The sequence below is a fragment of the Atta cephalotes genome, assembly GCF_000143395.1.
Source record: "Atta cephalotes unplaced genomic scaffold scaffold00017, whole genome shotgun sequence".
Taxonomy (NCBI): Eukaryota; Metazoa; Arthropoda; class Insecta; order Hymenoptera; family Formicidae; genus Atta; species Atta cephalotes.
This window is the reverse complement of record NW_012130081.1, coordinates 3,582,046-3,598,716: the sequence shown is the minus strand read 5'-3', so window position 1 is coordinate 3,598,716 and position 16,671 is coordinate 3,582,046.

The window sequence follows — 16,671 nt, the reverse complement described above, 5'->3', positions numbered from 1 at the left end:
TGTTCATTTTTGTAATTTTTACCTCGTATCGTATAGACAGAGATTTAATTATAAAATATATATAAAATATCAATATGATATCGATGCAGCGCGTGAATCAATATTTTTAATTTTAATGTAGTATTGATACAATTATCGATGCAGTTAAAGATATCGGATCTCTATGTATGATCTTTGATTTTCGACTGACATTGTAGACGAGCATTGTGGCAGCTACCGTCTCGACGGGATCAGGTCGGCGCGCTTCCATCCGCACGTGTAGCCTCGGTGCGTGCCCACACACGCGTAACGGTACCGAAGTCGCGTGTAAGCCGGTGAATCACTGCATAGCGATGCGGCGCGACGCGACGCGACGCGACGCGACGCGACGCGACGCGACCCAACGCAACACGACGCGACGCTACGCGATACGACGTGGGAAGTTCAGAGGCGGGAGGGGCGCGTAGCGGAGCCAGTTGCCTCTTCCGAGGATGCGAATCTCGCCTGAGCGCGCGACGCCGATGACGATGACGGCGACAACGACAACGTTGTCTGGATGGAGCTGACGACGCCACGAGGCGGTTGCCCTTTACGATTGCGAGACAGGTTGTAATGGAGCGAGAGGGAGGGGAGGGGACCCGTGGGTTTAGGGAGAAACGCGCGAAGCGTGTGTGAGCGTGGGTGCGTGTCGCTTCTTTGTGCGCGACATTGAGTTATGTCTCTCTCTGTGCTCGTCGATTTCAATCGATCGCGCGTGCTTCATGATCGAATAGGACGTACACTATTTGTATTGTAAACTGAGCCCGGTGATGTAACTTCCGTTCGACATAGAGTATTTGTTCGTTTCTTTGGATTCTTTCGATAGTTTCGATGTTATCGCAATTAATGCGCAAAAAAAGTATCGGTTTATAGTTGGCTTGCATTTTTTTATAACTTTTTCTTTTGTAATCTTTTTATAGTTATTTTTTTTATAAATCGAGTGTTTTAATAAAAAACATATATATGAAAGATAGAAAGTTTGATATGTAGATTTTTATTAAATATTTTGAAAGAGAATATTAAAAAATATAATATTTGAAAATTATTAAAAAATAATTTAATATTTAATAGTTAATATATAATTAAATATCTCAGTATGTGTGATATAAATTTAAAATATAAAATGTTAAGTTAATCAAATTATTTCATTTGTTACAATCATGTATACAATAAAACATTACATAATTACATATTTATAACTAACTTTTATGACTTGCAACATTCGAAATTACAAGACTATATAATAAGCACGCATATGAAAATTTATTATATATTTATCATTGATAAAAATAATATTTTCTTTTATTTCGGAAAAAAAAATGTAATAAATTTATATTTCAATGTGATAATGAGGAACATTTCAGTATAAACTGTGTAAGAACATATATACTCAAGAGGAAAATTACATATATAATTTTAGATAATCGAATCTAGATATCAGCAGAAAAATGATATAGTATTAGATATGATTTAAAATAAAATCACTTAAGAGCTTATCAATCGGCGGAGTGCATTAAATACAAAAATGTCACCCTGTATATTTGTGACTTGTTCTATTACGTAGTCGAACGAAAACGCGTGACCGGTCTGGCTTGATTGATTGGTTACTTTGGTGTTTGCTCTGGTTCGCCGGCACCAGGCGAGTCAGCTTCGAATTGTCACGTCGATCGATTATTTTTGACAAGGTTGATTGATAGGCGAGCAGGATCGATCGATTGACGAACATTGTACAACGCACGGACCTCGCCCCCGTTATTGCGTCGCAGATAATAATTCCAGGTGATATTATTGTCACCTTCAGCTCGCCTTTCTCATATAAAACGGCAATTGATGGCAGGCTATGCGACACAATGCAATCGTATGCAATAAAATTACCGATCATTATCAAAGCTGCTTCGACGAATAATCGTCGCATGCGTTTTAATTAAACGGGTTACTCGCTCTTTTCTTCGAGTATTAACGCGATTTTGATATCTAATTTTTATATCTTTTTAAATACGCGATATTATCTTTTTCGTACTTATTGTAACTATTAAAACAGCTATTTAACTGAAATCAAGTATAAGAACACACACATTCAATCATTTCTGTTATTTCAAAACCTCATATATTATACACTGGAAAAAAAAATGTTTGTGACTATAATTGCATGACAAAATGATTAGATGCTTCATTTTTGTAAGTAGTAATAATATTTATATTTATGAAATCTATCAAAAATATATGTATCTATACATATCGTTGGCATCGAGAATAACTATAAATTATTGTTAAATTATGATAATTGCAATCATTTATTCTCTCAGTATATGTATCGTAATTTGAAACAGAGATAAAAAAGAATCGAATAATTTTCTTTTATTGAAGAAGGACTAACAAGAACCGCTAATGAACTTGAAGCAATTTAGTACCACAGTAAAGTGGAACGCCAAAATTGCTTTATAACGTAAAACAGTTATTATACTTTAATGCAAGATGAAGATGTGTCAATCGTTCGCAGTGAGATTTTATTTAGCATTAAGCAAGCGCGATCCGAATAGCATATTTCATCATGCACTAAGCGGCCCGTATAAATTAATCACCTACAATTAAGATGATCGCTGCATTCTGCTGAAGTATTAAAAGAACTGACACGCGCAGCATCTATAAATCTTCATCGCGTTGCGGCACAACGACGCTTTTGTCTCGAATTTTTTTCCAAATGACGGAGTTCTTGGGAGAGAACGAACGATCGCTCGAGTTTACGGCGCGGCATGACCGGTCGATCGCTCTGCAGCTCCGGCGATCGACTCATCGACCGTGTAACCCAATTCCTCCAACGACGAGAAAGACCCCACCGACGTCTTGAGGCCTCGTCACGAGGTGCCATTCGTCATAATTTTATCGATTACCCTGTCGGGATAGCTGGCGACCGACCGGTCTATGCATCAGACCAGTATGATCGATTCCGCGTCGACTCGCGAGTACGATTCCAATTAACCCGCTTCCACGCATCGACGATCAGATACGATCCGTGGATTTCATAATTTCGAGTGTAACCGACGTGCGCGCGACTATCAATAATTGTAATCGATCTCGCGCGGCTATTTTGACGTATCCCGAGAGGCGGCTGTAAATTTCCACGTGATTTTCCTAGGATAATAGCGTAGGAGGAAATGTCTGTGCGCGAGGCCGCATCTGCGATGCGATGCGGTTACAATGACAACGAGTCTGAGAAACTGCACAGTTATTACTTTCCAGTGGGCCTTATTTTCTATGCAGATTTGCGGTTGTCATCGAGCGCGAATGATTTATCATTTCATTGTGTATTCCCACCAGTGTAAATTACTTACATAATGCTATTTATCACATAGTAAACCGTCCATCGATGACGGTTTTTAATGGCACATCCACAGAAAGATCTTTCCTTCCTCGACATATTTGCGATCGTATCTGTTTAAACAATCAAATTGCTAAGTAAGTAGCAAAAATGCCCCCTCCCATTTTCTCGTAATTTACATTATTGCTGGGAGCAGTCGAGGTGCCTAAATCATTCCATGCTCGCCGATCCCAACGGCAAGACCGTTAACTACCGGCCGCTTCTAACGATCGACGATTGCTCGACATTGATATAACGGATCGCGAACGGAAAGACCGTTCATGACGACACATTGATAATAACAACAATAAAAGCAGTCATCGGCCGGCAGTCGACGATTGGCGGCTTTGAAGGGATGGAGAATGAGAGGAGGAGGGGGGGGGAGGGAGAGGGCGACGTGTCTCCTCCCGGAGGCACATTTCTCATTAATATAAACGTCGTCGTATATTACATGCCACCTATTCTTCCATCCTGTTCAAAACTCGTTCGGCGCAACCGATTGCATCGAGACGATCGGTTCGCTCACGTCTCGTTCGCTTCGAGGAAGAAAGAGAGAAAGGTAGAGAGAGACTCGCGTTGATCCGGCTCTCGTTCGCTCTCCTTCGTTGTCGGCCGGCCAGTCAATCCAAACCACAGAATTCATTAATAACGCGATCACCGGACCCGGCCGTATATATCGCGCCGGCGCGGCGCGGCCAGGGGAATACATATTCACTGTATTGCGTCGCTGCGCTGATGGCAGCTGATGGAGTGCGGCCATGTAGTGTAACCTACGTGCATCTGCATGTAAGAGCCGGATTAATGCGGCTGCGGGCGCGATCGAAGGACGACCTGGACGACAGTTCGGCGCGATCATCGCCGCCCGAGGAGACACCCGTTTGCCGAACTTGTGCTAATTATTTCTGATTTAACGTACAAGCGTGCGGTGAGAGCAGGTGCCGGTGTAACTCGAGAAATATCTCTCTCCTTACACGTTGTATAAAAAATCATTCGGCTTCCGAGAGAGAGAAAGGAAATATCGAATATCGCATATAGTCGATCTCGATAATTCCTAAAGTCGTTGGATACGCACGAGGCAGCGATTATTACGCTTAACATTAGATTATTGCGACTGACGCAATAATTTAATGATTGGTGAAAGGTTTCGTTAGAGTAGTATTTGCAAAAGAGAGAGAATCTTTTACTGTCTATAAATACTTACACTATTTTTAGAAAAAAGCAACTAATTTGTGACTTAAATTAGTCGTTTCTTTTTAGAAATTCAAGCAGTTTTAAGAATTTCTATAAGTACACTATTTTTAAAAAGAAATAACTAATTTGTGATTTAAATCAGTTGTTTTATCTAAAAATACTGTATAATAGAGAGTAAAAGATCCCTTCAAGAAATTTTATGCAAAAAATCTACACTGTTTTTAGAAAGAAATAACTGATTTGCGACTCAAGTTTGTTGTTTCTTTTTAAAAACAATGTAGATTTTTGCAACAAAAAAATTGCTGGAGAGAATCTTCTACGCTTTACAAGTATTATTTTTAGAAAGAAAAAATAATTAATTCGAGTCACAAATCAGTTATTTCTGAAAGTAGTATCAGTTTTAAAAAATTCGGAAATTGTTGTGCTGAAATTAATATATCGTATTAATAGAATCATACCGCGTCTCATTAGAATTCACATAACGTTTAAAAGCCGCAGTATCCGTGCCGTTTCCGAAATACGCGATAGGTGTTTCGTAACGGGATAAATCCGCGGAATCACGTACGTACGATGAAAAAAAAAGGGGGGAAAAAGAATCGAGATGTAAGGCATGGCGTATACAAGAATCTGAAGTTCGCGCGTGTAGATCCGCAAAGGAGGGAAGAAGAAGCGATCTCGCGCCATCGAGTACCTGTCGATACGCATTATGAAAGTTTCAAGAGCTAAGAGAGCGCGGCTCTTACGCGTTTAGCTACGCGCGGAGGATATAAAAAGACCTCTTTGCCGACGATGCATTACATAATGCGCGCGCCCGTTCATAACCGTCGCCGCTTAAGTATGAATGGAGGAGAAGCCTATGCCTGCTCGTGCCCACTTCCATATATATCGGTCGTACGCCGCCGTAGCCGAGCGCCGATCTTGACCTGCCTCAAATCATGTAAATCCTAATCCGCCCGTACGTACACTCGTTTGCTCGCGCGTACGCGCGCGCGCGTATTTTCAATAATTAAAATATTAATGAGTAACACCGACACACACCTGCCGCGCTTGGCCGCCAGTTAATTATTGATAGCCGATCCGCGTATTACTTCGCGTTAACAATTAACGATGTACAACCGGGAAAACAATTTATTTGCGCGCGGACCTCATGAAAAATTCATCCGGCGCCAATAATCCCACATTCGTGATCGAGCGCCGTGCAAGCTCGATTTTTGTCTGAATTCAGGTCTGAATTTATTATCGCGCGTACTTACGCTATATAAATGTTGTATCGTGTCCGGCGTATTATTTATGTCGTTATTTCAAGTTTCGATAACTTGAACAGAACGACAAATCTGTTTCGAAATGCAACGGATTTTATACATTATAGGATTATTTATATTATATGTATAATGAATTGGATTAGAACCTTTTACTTCATTTACTTTTTCCAATCTGCTTACCAATGATGCACATTACATAAAAAATATTACTTTTCTTTTATTATTAAAAGTATTAAAATTAATGATTAAAAAAACGTGTATGAAAAGTATCTCGAATTTCGGGAAATTATCTTTATAAATTTATAGGGAATTCAATTGAACGCACTGAGTGCATTGCATTGGCGCATATTAAAACCATCGTATACAAATTGACGTAAAGATGTATGTTTGATATAAATATAAAAAACAGATTAAATCGTGAAATCCTCAATATATTTTATTGTATTATTATGTAGAATATATATTTTATAATTCGAAATATTTGCATTTTACTTTTACACTCAGATTAATCAGTGTACAACGGCTTTAATATGCACCAATGCGCATTAATGCGTCCAACCGAATTTGCTATTAACTCGGTCAAAATTGTAACGTGAAATTCGGTAACAATCGCTCTTTTTTCTCTTCTAACAAAAGTGGGCGACCTGTTTAGCTCGCGAAAAAAATGTCTAAGAGGCTCAGGTGCAAACATTCTACGGTGTAGCGTCCGGCTTGAAAGATCAAGTTGCCTGATGTCTTCTCAAATACCTAAGGAAACTTAAAACGGCTTAAGACGTCGACTTTTGCGTCCCCAATGTTGCAACTTTTTCCACGTACGCCATTTTGTTTCTCCTTCATTTGCAAATTTTCAAAGAGATTTACGTGGCGATGTTACGATCTCATTTCTAATTATGATTGATGATTTCTTATTACTTTTGTACATGAACGATTCGATATACCGCTGAAAATACACATAGAAGTTCTTTTTTTCTTGCATTCCTTTATAATGGCCAAAGATGAAGGAATGTTATTAGGTAATTAACGTCTAATGAACTGTGCGCTTACATGCAAGTAATTTCCCTGACGATTGACGCATGTTATTACTGTTTTATTCTTGCACCGCGGGAGGAATCTCGAAAGCGACCGAAGAAGCGGAATCGAAGGTACGATCGATCTTGCTACATAGATGAATCACTGAAGTGTGACTTTGCAACAAAATGACGTGAGACCTCATCTGTGGAAGGTCATGAGCAATTTGGACTCTCCTTTTTTTTTGCGCTAATTTAACTCCTCTAGTTTTTTGATATTAAACCTACAATACTATATCACAATGATAGATGAAGATAAATCTAAAGTTTTTGAAATATTTCGTATTTTTATTTATTTATTTATAATTTTAATATTAAATAAAAATATTAAAAATTATAAAAAGTAATCAATATTAAAGAACTTTTTTAAAGTAAAATCAATTAATGAAAATGAAAAAAAATTCTTACCGTTATGTATATGAAATTTTCATACACATACTTTCTTTTTCTTTATTACGCGGAAAAGATTTGTTCAATAAATGAATAAAAAATTTGTTCTAAATCGAGGTTAGTCTGATTACTAAAAGCGTTTATGATATTATCTTGATAAATCTTGAAATTTTGATTTTAAATTCTTGGCTTTAAGCTTCTCATGCTTCGACGATATCTAAATAAATGGAGGAAACGAGTTTGATGCAGATACGCGACCGCTATCTATGTGTTATCGTAACATGATTCACACTCGGCCTTTTTAGGAAAAAAGTTACTTCCGCCATACATAAACCTGCCTGTCCCGTAATAAGTTCTGTTTCTACAAGCGATTTCTTCATAAGTCGGAGTAATCTTCGGATTAGTATACACACGCGCGTGTTTAATAGTGACTGACTGGCATGTATGAGCCGCGGCAGCCTTTTGCCGTTAATGTCTAACAGAATTCATTACTCGTTAAACATGCGGCGCATCACGAATTACTGTCGCGCCGTCGGCGTCGGTCTAAGGACGCTGCTTCTCTTTTTTTCTTTCCTTTCTTTCGCCGGCGAACGCTGGAAACGCCGACGCGAAATTGCGATAGATATTATACTCGACCTCATCGAGATACTTTGGCGTTCAAAACCGAACAACAGTCAATGGCCTATCGACGGAAGCTGTCGAGCGAGAGGCCGCCCAAGTGTTGAAACGTAAAATGTCGTCTGAAAAAAATCTCCTGAGGACTTTTCGAACTGCCCACTCGTAAGAGAATCCGCTATTATATTTGAATAGACGGTTGCACAAACTACGTGTGTAAGGCGGACAGCTGTAAATGCGATTTAACGGTATATGAGCGTTCTGCGAATGCACTTGCGCATAATTATGAATACGTACTTCTCACCTTTACCATGTACCACATTTTATTCATTGATAATAACACGACCGACTAATATGAACGAAAAACGCACGTTGATTTATAAGCTTATAAAAGAAAGTTTATCGCTTCTTTACTTCAAAAGTGAAACAACTCATAAACATTTTCGAGTTATATAAATGATTCGATTAGATAAATATTACCCCATTATTTATTAAATGTGAACTTTTTCATAAAAAAAAAAATACGAAACGTCACAATTCAAAAAGGAAGGCCCCTTTTTTTTAAAGGGCTGTGAAACGAAAATGACATTTGATTACGTTATATTCTTTTTACCGATATTATTTCATTAGTCAGTAATTTTCTGTTAAGTTGGAAAATAATTTTTCCCTTTTCTGAAAAACTTAATTTTTGATAATATTAAATGAAATTTTTAACTTAATTTCTTTAATTATTATTTTAATTATTAACTTAATTTATTAATTTTGAAGTAGAGAAGCGATAACATACTTCGTGGCAATTGATATATGTAAAATGTAAATAAATATTTTAATCCTGACACGAATGTCTAGTATATATACTTAATTAAAACTAAATTATTTAGATAAATTAAAACTCGAGATTTTGTAACAAAATCTTATATTTCAATAATGTTTCATTTTAAATCTATTTTGTTCTCTTATTTCGAAAAGAATTCTAGTTTAAAGTTTTAGATATCGAAGTGTTTAACATTTACTTCAATGATTTATTATTTCATTCATTATTTATTAGCTAGCTTCATGTGTGTAAATTATTACAAGACGGGAGGGGAGGCACCTGCAATTACAAGTCGTGATCTTCCACGTAGATAAATGACGAACTGCTCTCTCGAAGAAGATCGTCATCGCGACGTAAGTTCGTTGTCTTTGACGAAGTAAAAGTTTCTTGATTTATGAACGTGATTTCCATCCGAAGAGAGTCTCGTCCTGACGGCTCAGTGACCAGCCAAGGTCTTGACGTCCCCGCGGTTCTACAGGATTGACAGCTGCAGAGAGTCATCCTCTACGTCGTCATCGTCATCGTGGATACGACGATGATTGGCCGAACGTGCATTTGTTCCGTGACGCAGCAGGGGCGATAGTAAGGTTCGCGCAGTCATACGGACGCCTGTTTGCGTGACTGTATTTGTGAAGGGCCGATAGGGGCGGCACTATGCATCCAACCACCGTCTCCCTTTGTATCTGACTTGAAGAGCGAAGAACTATAAATAACCTTCTCTCAAACTTTGCCGAAAAATCAAGGATCTATTCGACTACGGTTTCTCGATTTTCTTTTTCTTTTTCGCAGAAAGAAAATCGTTTCGGTAGAAATGTGAGAATATTAGGGAAAGTCAGGTTTAGGAGTTTTATTGAACATGTGCAGCGTGTTTGCATAATTTCTACTGTTTCTGGCAAGTGTTCTTGATGTGTCAAAAAAATATATTTATAATTTTTTTTGACTTTATCATTATTTTAAATCCATTTAAACATTATTTGATCCAAGTATTCATATGCGCCGCGAATCTCGAAAGTTCGAGATTCGAAAGTTATTCGAAATCACATTGTCGCAATGAATAATTCACTGACAAATCTTTCCGATATCGTATGATCGTTTCAGGAAATGAAGTTTGCGCATAGCGATGCGTGCGTACCTTATACCTGAAGCGTTGCTTCGTCACTGGCCTTTGGACCCACCGATGCGCAAGAAAGAAAGAGAGCGCCCGAGGAGGAGTATCCGCAACGGCAGGAATAATAAATAATAAAGGTATAGGTATGGGAGATTGATGGCTGCACCATGACTGACGTTCCATCCATCACCTCTTCGCTCTCCTCACGAAGGATTGACCGGATACCTCCGCTGCTCGTCCCCCTCGTCTCCTTACTTCTTTCTTTCCTCCAGTCTCCTCTTCGACTCGTCGTCGCACCGCTCTGCCTCGCTATTATCGCGCTCGTTCTTATTACCCAGGCTACCCCTGCTCAGCTCGTCTGAAGGACTACCTACCGCGATTTCAACTTTCCTTCAGTTCGAGCTACGATGACTGCGCCATTTCCGAATCCTCTTATTTGGCGTCCAGCCATTAAGGACCTTCTCGGGAGCGCCGACATTATGATTTCTAATCCAGGCGTTTCAGTAGGATCCGTTTTTATTATCCATCGTTCTTGTGATCCTATCTGCCAATATCTACCTGACGCTAAAGCAACAATCAGACTGCCGCGATATCTTGTGCGATATGTCGGACGACGATATTAAATGAATTTTTTTTCTTAAAAGAAGTAAATCTAATTGAGATTTTATCGCTCTCACTTGGCACTGCTGTGTTTTATTTCGAGAAAAAGAACGGACCTCATCTATGTCAGCTTCTAGTTAAGAGTACTTTGACGTTTTCGATTCCCGATATTTCGCGCTCATCTCCGCGTGACCCTTCATTAAGCGGCTATCTGTCCACTTTAAAGCACCCCGGACGTCAACGACACTCGTTCCAGGAGACTTGCGCAAGGTATTCGGGGAAGATTCCGACGCGATCCTCGACGGGGTGGATCGGCCATCGGTCGACTAATCCATCCCCTTCGGCGTATGGTGAGTGGCCTGGACGGATCAATCGGAAGGCCGGTATAAGTTTCCGCCGTTGTGGTTCGGTGGTACCGAGGTTAGCTGTCGCGGTCAGTTTCGAATTGCGGCGATGTCAGTGACAGCTGTGCTCGAGGGCCACGTATTGAACTCACGTCCAGTTACGCTCCTTTATACCTACTTACCTTGCTCTCCTCTGTCTTCCTCTTTCTCTCCCTTCCTCTTTCTCTCCTCTCCCCTTCTCTCTCTCTCTCTCTCTCTTCTTTCTTTTCGGCCTCTCGCTCTCCATTCTCTCATCTCAATTGCCCCTTCTTACGAGTTATCTCCATCTCTCCTTTCCTCCTTTCTCCCCTTTCTCTCATTCGGTTCCTTCCATCTCGATTTCTTCGCCTCGTCCGATCTCTTGTCAGGAGGCTCCACCGTGACCACAACCGACCAGTCAAATAATCGTCCACGTAATGGGACACGCGCACAGAATCGAGCCAACCGGTAATAATAAGGTCGAGGGCGGCCTATCCAAGCCCATCTACGGCGATTAGGACGTACCACGAGACTCTGCAATCACCAGGACGCGCCAGGCATCTTATCCCTCCCCTCCCTTCCTCTTTCTTCTCCATCGCCTCATCGGCTCTATACGCGCGACGATTAGGTATCGTTCTGATCATTGACTACAAAGAGGAACCTACTCGCACGTGTTATTAGCAGCACTTTCGGTCGATTCTACTTCGGAGTAACGATCGTGGGATCATAGATTATACTCGATGCAGCATACGTGATTTTAAGGCTAATTATTACGAAGAACCTGCTGCTGAAATTTTACGCGCTCCGGTATTTTGTCTGGAAACGTAACATTTCTCTTAGTTCAGAAATTAAAAAAACATATAAAACTGTTGTATTATATAAATGTATTAAATATATAAATGTCATGAAATACAAGTATTTACTGAATTATATTATAATATGATTTTTTGAACTCGATACTATCGAGTTATATCTACTTTAAAAATAAAAAAATAGAGAAATAGAGATTGACTTCAGCCATCAATGCTTAAGGCGTTGTGAAAGACTGCAGAAAATATCATTGAAATTCATTTATATATAATATTCTTTAAAAATAATAGAAAAAGAATAAAGAATTATAAAGATAAAGAATTATATATTATAGTCCTTTTAATTTCCTTTTAGTAGCAAATAAAAATTTCGATTTGATTTCTACTGCGTGATAGACAAAGACAGTTACTCGTTACTTGCGACCCTCGTCGCTTGAGAAGCGCTTGACTTTTGAGAGGAGAAGAAGGACGATAATGGTCTTAACCCTCGGTACTCTTACCCCATAGAAGCTCCTTGACCCAAGAAGATACGTACCTTACTCTTGAACTCGTGAAAGGATCTTTCAGGCACTCGATTCGCGCCACGACGGGATCCTCGAAAAGATGGGTTCGGCTTCTTTAATTAGCGCTCTCGCCCTCTCACGGGATGATACCGTAACTGTCTCCCTCCTAAGGGAGCATCATAGAGCCGAGGAAATCCGGAAAGCAAGAAGGCTTCTCAACTGGCACGTTCTTGGTTACGTGAGCAATACGAAGAAAAGGATAGCCGCTGTCAGGAATATGGATCTGCCAAAGAAGTATCTCGATGCATGTCGGAGGGCTGTTTTACTTCCCAATTACTCGAAACACTCGCCTATCGGTGCTAGTATTAAAGAGGTTTCCTTCCCTTGTGTCTTTCTATATCTTTCTCGCGTATATACACTGCTTCTTAACTATCTTCCTGTCTATCTCTTTCTTTCCATAAAGACCTTCAACAGTACTTTGAAGATTCCTGCTTGTCTGACGTGAACCTTTCACATAGATGTGTGCATGTGCACACTCGTCGCCGACGTAGTTTCGACTATAGACACCGAGAAGTCAGGATAACGATGGCGGAGACGCGAGCGTGATATTACATGGGGGTCGACGATGCTCCAGGATTGGTATCCGTCGACGGTCGTTACGTGAGACGACAAGACGGGGAGGTGGAGCGACGAAACGCTTCAGGACGGCTACCTAGGGACGCTTCAGCGCAACGAGCGCCTTATCTTTGCTACACCTTCGCCAGGAAAACGCCGAACCTATCTGGCCCGGTTACTACTTCGTCCCCTCATTTGCTCCCCCTCGTTTCCTATTTCTATGTATCTCAGAATATCTGCCAACTAAATAAACTACTCGTGCGAATATAATTATCAGCCGGCGGATAAATCCTCGTCTTTTTTTCAAATGATTAATTCGATTTTCTTGTGCGTTTCCTTTTTTGTAGAGGGAAGGTTGCAATTAAGTGGCTAGGATATTACTCATGGGATATATATATATAATAATAATCGGACAAAACAATACTATAAATATTTCTCTTTATTTCAGAAAACAAAAAAATTTATAAGTTTGTCATCATCTTTTTTTCTTTTTCGTGTTTCTAATAATACGACCATTTCTTTCTACGATCAACGACGACAATAGACCGTTATCAAAGCCATAGATTGCCGTGTGCATGTTTCATCTGCTGACTGTATGGTTTCTTCGTTTCGATACCCAAACTTTTTCTGGTTGTATACTTGGATTAGCATACGCGATCACAGGTTTCTTGCTCGATTATCTTGCTTGAAATATTTCCAAGAGGAAACGTAGAAAGAGATATATAATGATGAGATCTACAAATCATCTGTATATATGCGCCATACTGGTATAACTAATAATATGCAGACATGTTTGTCATTAATGTCAAATTAATTGTCAAATTAAATTACCCGTATAAATTAAATATGCAATAAAAAATTGTATATCGTATAATCATATATCGTAGTTTGGTATACGTTAAGAAAGCCGATTCGATGGCAGATATTAACAAGTCACATTTTATCAAAACATGTGGTTAATCATCAATTCTGCTTTGGTCATTCCATCAATGTTTTATATAGCCATCTTCCTTATTCTCTCTGCTGTAACGTGAGCTCGCATAAATTGCGACATTTCTGTGTCTGTACCTGACTTTCAGCTCGATTTCTGCGAAAACCTTTATAAAGCATGCTGAACTTTGCGAGTATGTCTACATATCACCTATTATATTACCTAAAAAGCTAGAGTAACCTTAGAAACCCGATCCGCGTTGATGAGCCAAGTCCTATATAACTCACGTCCGTTGTATCAAGTCAATTCATCTTACAATCGTCTTGCCTTCACCAATCGTCTTGCCTTCGCCAATCAAAGCTTGTCTGATCTATCATAACGAAAGCCACAGAGAATCGCACAGTTAATCTACCTTGTCACTGTTACTGCACTGAGATATGAATATTCGTACCTTCGTCGATTTTGCTGAAGGCTGTCCTCCGCATATACATACCACCGAGCGTCAGTTCTAGTCAGCCTAAAACAGCTTGAGATGGCAGCGTTTGATACTTTGTTTTACACAGCACTTACCGAGCACGGCATCATCGTTCGTCGTCGCGATGAGCGACGACGACGATGGTGCGTCGTTCTTTGTGATGAAGCGAAGGAGGACAGTTGCGATGACATCTGAAGGCGAGAAAAGGAAGGAGAAAAAGAGAAAGAGAACTTGACGATTTATAATCGGTGACGAATGGACGCGATCGCGTAGAGTCTTCTCGTCTCTTACCCAGCGTTTTATAAATGTCGCGTAGCAATAAAGATGCTGGATGGATTAGTCGCAGGCATGGCGTGCCGAGGCAGCGGTTTCTATTCTGGTGGATTGAAACCAGGCACGCGCGTCCAATGAATCAATCGAATGCCATCCGCCGCATCGGGGCATCCTACCCTCTCCCCATCATGCGTCTTTGATCTGCCGGACGCTCTTAACGCAACAGCGACGATGTTACAGAGTTCGCAATACTGTTCCGACTCTACGAAGTTCTCACCACTCTTTTTTCATTATTTTCAAGATCGTTTGACGCCCGATAACTTCGCAAAACGCGAGTGCTGATCGTTCCGCTATTTCGGACCCTCCTGCTTTCATTTTCCATCTTTATTGGAGACGATACATGTTTTACATCGTCGTTTCTTTCGCACAATAATTTAAAGTTTGAAGTTTCAAAAATAACGGAGACACACTTCATCGTGATTCAGCGAGCGACTAATGGAAGTTAAACATTAGTACTATAATATCACGAATATTCTTGTAATATATGTGTCTTTAAATTCTTAAAAATTGTAAAGAAAGATCATCGAAACTGATGTACCACTTTATTTTTAGATAATATTCAGATAATATTATCAATAATATAACTATTATTGTTTAACTTACGCAATTTGCAAAAAAATCATAAGAATTTTATTTTTACATTTATAGAATTCGCTTTAGTTGACTTCATGTAGAAACAAGCCATAAATGTATGAATTGTGAGTTTTACTTCTTTAATTATCTAAATAGATTATATGGTTATCAGCCTATTAATAATATAATAAAGTGTAATAATTAATTTCCAAAAAATAAGAAGATGTCTCTTTAGGAGACCTATGTCAATATCGGTGATTTTCTTCTACATTATAAAATAAGAATGATTATTTATTTTCAATATATCTTTGTTCGCATTATTTTTGTAATTTTCAAAAATCAGTGATAGATTTCGAGAAGTTATCGAGCTATGTACTCGCAAATGAAAATAGGCACTCTTTTAGAATCCTTTAGAGCCTGTATTTCGATGAGAGACTTCGATTACTGATTATTAAGGCACCTCCTATTAAGGCACTCTCTCACTTTATTATCGTCGTTGAGTGCGAAATTCTGAATTCACGTTCGGCCGGCGTGGCGCCTAGCACAAGCTCTATGTAGAATCTCGGACCAGTTGTTCACGTCCCTCTTGGAACGTTCGTTGTTCTTTTTCTACGACGATGGTGTGACGCGAACACGGCGCGACGTATCCCCAATGTTCTCAGAATTCACGTACGCGTCATAAATAGTGCTCTACTCGCACTCCGCCCGTCTTCCGGTCTTTCTCTTCTTCAGCTTCTCGCGCGGACCGACGTTTTCCAATATTCCAAACTGCACTGATTCCATCTGGGGTCCCTCCGAATCACCTCCGACATCGCTGTTTTCCCTCCGCCCCTCCTACGTCGCTTCGTCGAGTCTCATGTATCGATCGTCGTGTGTATATGAGTTCTTTTTACGCTTTCAGGCTGCCTTACGTTGCCGCGGCTCGCGAATATTACGCAGATGTGACGATAATAAGTAATGCGACGAGGTATTCCTGGATATACTGCAAGACACGACGCTAATATTCTCGATAAATCGCGATCTTTTATTAAATGATTCACAAGTCAACCTTCAATTTATCGTCATCGGGTCTGTAATAAAATACTCTTCGTGGCATCGATAGTCGATAGGCCATGGCATAATCGTAGATTATTTTCTGCGCTTTCGCTAATTTCTGCGCTTGCCAATTTCCGATATACTTTCGTACAAATAGCTTTACGCCATCTTACGCCGCGATTTATCGGCTTGCAATAATATCTATTTGCAATAAACCATGCCGGTTTGCAGCCACTTTGAACAAGCACAGACCTAATTCACGCGACCTGCATATACGTTCGCGATGAATTATTCTTCCACGTTAGACGCCGTGACATCGGAGTCGGCGCTTTCGAGAAGATCCACTCGAGATATGTCCCTCTGTCATACGAATCCATACCGTTGAATGGAATTGGCGCCAAGCATTTTACGAGCGTGCGCGCGCAAGTCGGCATGGGACTCTGTTGTGCGTCGACCTTTACCTAACAACCCTCCCGCATCGTAGCCACCTCGCTTCCTCCTCGCTGCAACCACCGCGGCAGCCGCCCCCGTCGCCAACCCTGACCTGATTTATGAGATTCTGGAAGCGTCTATTCCACCGACGCGCGTATTCGGTCCGTCTCTCTCTCTCTC